The sequence below is a fragment of the Heptranchias perlo genome, chromosome 10 (genome assembly GCF_035084215.1).
Source record: "Heptranchias perlo isolate sHepPer1 chromosome 10, sHepPer1.hap1, whole genome shotgun sequence".
NCBI classification, from domain to species: domain Eukaryota; kingdom Metazoa; phylum Chordata; class Chondrichthyes; order Hexanchiformes; family Hexanchidae; genus Heptranchias; species Heptranchias perlo.
The window spans coordinates 72,702,929-72,709,246 of record NC_090334.1 but is presented as its reverse complement, the minus strand read 5'-3'; positions in this window follow the sequence as shown (position 1 = coordinate 72,709,246).

Below are 6,318 nucleotides of genomic sequence, written 5' to 3'. Positions count from 1 at the left end.
GCTGCCTGATACTTACCGTGAAATCTCTGTGCAGCAAGTGCAGCCCTCGCTGCTGACAGGCTGCACAGAGAATGAGGAAGTTGGAAATGGGGTGTGCACAGCGCACGTCATCAGCTGCCTGCACTACTTAAAGATGCAGGCACATTTCCAATGGCAGATACACAGCCAAGGAGGAGAAGGGAGAATGGCATCACGAGTAGCTGCACCAGCATGAGAGCGGGCACCAAGATTCTCGGATGATGCTCTGGAGGCCCTGGTGGAAGGGGTGGACCTGAGGAGGGCAGCATTGTACCCGCAGGGTGGCTGGAGTGACTTGACACGAGTGGTCAAGGTGAGTGAATGCAAGTGTCAAGTGGCACATCCTACCAACTGCACCAATACTCCATGCACAACACCTCCCGTCACCCACCCACCCACCCACCAACAAACACTGCCATCCATACGCAATGCTGCATCTCACACGCACATAATACCACACTTGCAGGCCACACAACCACCACTCAAGTCACACAAACTGGCAGCTATTCGACCATGACAGGCACATCACCTACATACCTTGCAGGACACTCACTGACACACTGTCCTCTGTCTTGCAGGAGAAGGTGGCGTATAACACCCGCCAGCAGGAGGGACCTGAGGCTGGACGGGCACGTCTACACGTCCTCACCCCCCCCCAGAGGAGACGGTGCTCAGGATCATTGGGCAGGCCGTCGCTGCAGCTGTTACAACGTGCCGCGCTGGAGGTCCCAGTCAAGGGGGGTCTCTGCATAATCTAATGATCCTTCTCCTTTTCCACATCTCCCTCCTCCCATAATCTTTTCTGACTCACGTGCTGCACATGCTGTCAGCACACACCTCTTACTTGTTCCTCTCCCCACTCCACAACTCAACCTGTTTCCCTTTGTCATTGCAGATACCCAAGAACACGTGGCGGCACCCGAGGAGGAGGAGGAGGAGGAGGACACTGAAGCCACACCGTCACTCGATCTGACACTGAGCATCCTTTAGAGGTTAGGTTAGAGGAGGGATCTGCACGTAGTGAGACACCGAGCACAAGTGCGCAGGGGCCGGGGCGGGGGGATCAGATACCACAGGTGCCAGCTCGCCGGAGGGCGAGGTCGCTCACTAGTTCTGCTGCAGAGGAGTCAGATGAGGACTTCGATGGGCCAGGCTACAGAAGACAGCTGATGGGCGTACACCAACAAACGCTTAGGGCACTGGAAAGCTGCTAGAAAGCCTGCGCATAATGGTGTCCAGCTCCAACTTGGCACAGGGCTTTGCGCAGAGCTTGGAGCCCATCTTTTCCAACATGGATCGGGTGGTCACCACCATGATGCAGCGTCTGATGACTGATGTCACAGCATCCATTGCAGCACAAACATCTGCCATCCAAGGTCTGACTGCTGCATTGGAAGCTCAGACTGCTGCTATCCTGGCTCTGGGGGCCACGTGGAACGGGGCTTCCAGGGCATCACAGCACTCCAGCAATCTGTTCTCCAGCCGATCACCAGGGGTGCTGAGGCGCCTCCCCGGGAGAGTGGCAGTGGCGCCATGGCAGTCGGACCTGCTGTTCTCTCTCAGGACGACAGCATTCCTGCTCCCACCCCTGCCACTCCGCCAGTGCCCCTGTTGTTGCCTGTTGGCCAGCCAGGCCACACTGCTGCAGCCCATGCTGAGATGGTGCAGTCTGAAGCCGGGCCCTCCAGGCCCAGAGCTGCTCGAGGTCGTCCTCCAAGGCCATCTGGACGTTCCTCCATTGAAAGCCCTCAGCCTTGCTCCAGTCACTGGGGAAGCACCTCGTAGGAGCACTAGGATAGGTAAAGGCACACGGACAACAGGCACTAAGGGAATGCACAAGGGTGAATAGTTCTGTTATGTTTGCATAACTTCATTTATTAATCCATAAATGAGAGTTTGATTTTGCATTTGGTGGTAGTTTTTATTCATGCAATGAGCTGAGAGGGACACCAATGTGTAATCTGATGGAGGGCGATTTGATTGTCTTGTGGGAGGGGAAAGGTGGGGAATGTAGGACTGTTGGTGAGTTGGGGGATGTAGTTCCAATTATTGATAGACAGCACGGATCAGGTGAGCGCGCAGAGCCCTTGCAGACAAGGCGTGTGGTTCCTGTTGCACCCTTGCGTCCTCTTCCACCTCCTCTTCCGGCTCCACCCCCTCCTCCTGCTCCTCCTCAGCTTCTTCCTCCTCCTGCACCTCCACCTCTTCCTCCTCAGCCTCCTCCTCCTCCTCCTCTGGCTCAAGATCTTCTGCAGTCATTGGCGGCAAAGGGTGGTCCCTCATGATGGTGAGGTTGTGCAGCATGCAGAAGACCACCACGAATCTGCCCACCCACTCAGGGGAGTATTGCAGGGCTCCTCCAGACCGGTCTAGGCAGCGGAAGCATTGTTTGAGGAGGCCTACAGTGTGCTCCACGATGTTGCGTGTGGCAGCATGGCTCTATTATAGGCCTGCTGTGCACGTGTGCATGGATTCCTGACCGGTGTCATGAGCCATGTCGTGAGGGGATAGCCCTTGTCACCCACTAGCCAGCCTTTGACTTGTCGAGTCAGGTGAAAGATAGCTGGCACGTTGGACTGCCGCATGGCGAAGGCATCATGACTGCTCCCAGCGTAGCGGGCATCGACCTCCATGATTCGCTGCCTGTGGTCACTCACCAGCTGCACATTGAGGGAGTGGAAGCCCTTTCGGTTGACGAAGACAGCCGAGTTGATGTGTGGGACACGCAGGGCAATATGCGTGCAGTCCATGACACCCTGCACCATGGGGAAGCCAGCAATGCGGGCGAACCCCCGTGCTCACTCGTTCTGATTGTCTCTGTCGAGAGGGAAGGTGATGAACCTGTTCCTCATCTGGTACAGTGCGTCTGTGACTTCCCTTATGCAGCAGTGCACTGCATACTGTGAGATGTTGCACATGTCACCAGCAGAGGCCTGAAATGCTCCTGAGCCGTAGAAATTCAGCACCATGGTGACCTTCACAGCCACGGGCAATGCTGTCCTTGCCCTGCTCTGAGGCTGCAGTTGTGGCCACACCAGTTGACAGATCTCGGTGACGGCTTCCTTGGTGAACCTCAGGCATCGGATGCAATCCTCATTGATCATGTTGAGGTAAGAGAATTGATCCCTGAAGGCCCTCATTGGGTAGGGCCTCCTGCTCAGTGCCATGTTCCTCCTCCGTCTCCTTGCAGCTTGATCTGCTGGGCGTGGCCTCTCTGCACGCTCCCAGTCATGCTCAATGCCCAGCGGGAGCCCTAGCAGACCATCCATGGTTGGCAGGAATGTTGTTCCACCAGGTTCGTAACTTTCCGACCCGTAAGGCAGTGCCTGCCAAACCACTCAAAAGTAGTGTAGGAACTCTCAATAAGAATAGGAAGCTTTATAAAACACTTCCTACTCCTCCAGCAGCCAGAAGCAATAATCCAGCAACTAACCTGCAACACCTGCATGGCCCTTTAAATAACGGGGCGGGGTCCTTCAGGCACTGTAAGAAACGTTTAGATGGTCGGGGATAAGACTGTGCGTTGAGTTGAGCGTTAAGGTCCAAAATTGTGTGTATCACTTTAAATCAGCGTTGCACACTGATTGCAGCCATTTTCTCCCTACTTTACATGCTTCCAGCGTTCGGGATTAGCGCATGCGCTAACTCCTATACCAAGATGGCGTCTGGCGCAGGTCACACAGGAAACGTGCGTTCGCATCCAAGACGCCAACTTGGATGTCGGAGGGGCCGTGTAGTGCCGAAACAACGGGCGCGACACGGCCCAATTTAGCGCCCCTTGAGATTAAAATGAAACAGATAAAGGAGGCTTATGACAAATGTAAGGTTCATAATACAGCAGAGAACCAAGCTGAATACAGAAAGGGCAGAGGAGAGGTAAAAAAGGAAACAAGAGGGGCAAAGAAAGATTATGAGACTAGATTAGCAGCTGACATAAAAGGGAATCCAAAAATCTTTTATAAATATATAAATAGTAAAAGGGTAGTCAGTGGTGATATTAAATAGGATAAAAATAGATAAAGAGGAGGTACTGGAAAGGCTGGCTGTACTTAAAATAGAAAAGTCACCCAGTCCTGATGGGATGCATCCTAGGTTACTGAGGGAAGTAAGGGTGGAAATTACAGAGGCTCTGGCCACAATCTTCCAATCCTCCTTAGATATGGCGGCGGTGCCAGAGAACTGGAAGATTGCTAATGTTACACCCCTGTTCTAAAAAGGGAGAGAAGGATAAACCCAGCAATTATAAGCCAGTCAGCCTAACGTCGGTGGTGGGGAAACATTTAGAGACAATAATCAGGGACAAAATTAATTGGCACTTAGAAAAGTATGAGCTAATAAATGAAAGCCAGCACGGATTTGTTAACGGAAAATTGTGTTTGACTAATTTGATTGAGTTCTTTGATGAAGTAACGGAGAGGGTTGATGAGGGTAGTGCGGTTGATGTGTATATGGACTTTCAAAAGGCATTTGATAAAGTACCACATAATAGACTTGTTAGCAAATTTAAAGCCCATGGGATTAAAGGGATAGTGTGGATGCAAAATTGGCTAAGGGACAGAAAGCAGAGCGTAGTGGTGAACGGAGGGAAGTGTGCAATGGTGTCCCCCAGGGGTCGGTATTAGGACCACTGCTCTTCTTGATATATATTAATGGACTTCGGTATACAGGGTATAATTTGAAAGTTTTCAGATGACACAAAACTCGGAAATGTAGTAAACACTGAGGAGGTTGGTAATAGACTTCAGGAGGACATAGACAGACTGGTGAAATGGGCAGAAACATGGCAGATGAAATTTAACGCAGTGAAGTGCGAGATGATATATTTTGGTAGGAAGAATGAGGAGGGGCAATATAAATGAAATGGTACAATTTTAAAGGGAGTGCAGGAGCAGGGAGACCTGGGGGTGTATGTGCACAAATCTTTGAAGGTGGCAGGACAAGTTGAAAAGGCTGTTAAAAAAGCATATGAGATTCTGGGCTTTATTAATAGAGGCATAGAGTACAAAAGCAAGGAAGTTATGCTAAACCTTTATAAAACACTGGTTAGGCCTCAATTGGAGTATTGTGTTCAATTCTGGGCACCACACTTTAGGAAGGATGTCAAGGCCTTAGAGAGGGTGCAGAGGAGATTTATTAGACTGGTACCAGGGATGAGGGACTTCAGTTATGTGGAGAGACTGGAGAAGCTGGGGTTGTTCTCATAGAGAGTCATTGAGTCATAGAGTTATACAGCACGGAGAGAGGCCCTTCGACCCATCGTGTCCGCGCCGGCCATCAGCCCTGTCTACTCTAATCCCATATTCCAGCATTTGGTCCGTAGCCTTGTATGCTATGGCATTTCAAGTGCTCATCCAAATGCTTCTTGAATGTTGTGAGGGTTCCTGCCTCCACAACCCTTTCAGGCAGTGAGTTCCAGATTCCAACCACCTTAGAGCAGAAACATTTTTTTACGCAGCGAGTTGTTATGATCTGGAATGCACTGCCTGAAATGGTGGTGGAAGCAGTTTCAATAGTAATTTTCAAAAGGGAATTGGATAAATACTTGAAGGAAAAAAATTTGCGGGGCTATGGGGAAAGATCAGAGGAGAGGGACTTATTGGATAGCTCTACCAAAGAGTTGGCACAGGCACGATGGGCCGAATGGCCTCCTACAGTGCTGTATCATTGTATGATGCTATGATGCTATGAATGTCCCTCCTTTATTTGATCCAATGCACACACAGGTGAGACTCTTGCAATCCTCCTCCCTACCTTACCTGGAGGTCACCATACAGGCTGAAGGGCACGCTGAGATACGGTTGGAGCACCATCCATGGGCTCTGTGGTTGCTGTGCCATTCCATCTTGTGGAGGCTGAATCCATTCAGGATTCTTTCTAGAGATTGAACTTTTGATTTAGCACATTTCTCTGGGCAAACGTATCCCCAGTGACCTGCCTGTTGCAGGAGTGAACAGTGGGTTGTTAAATGTGGCACCCGTCCCCGGGGTCCAGAACGATCCTGTTAGATGGTGGTGGTGAGCCGCCTCCTTGAACCGCTGCAGTCCGTGTGGTGACGGTTCTCCCACAGTGCTGTTAGATAGGGAGTTCCAGGATTTTGACCCAGCGACGATGAAGGAACGGTGATATATTTTCAAGTCGGAATGGTGTGTGACTTGCAGGGGAACGTGCAGGTGGTGTTCTTCCCATGTGCCTGCTGCTTTTGTCCTTGTAGGTGGTAGAGGTCGTGGGTTTGGGAGGTGCTGTCGAAGAAGCCTTGGCGAGTTGCTGCAGTGCATCCTGTGGATGGTGCACACTGCAGCC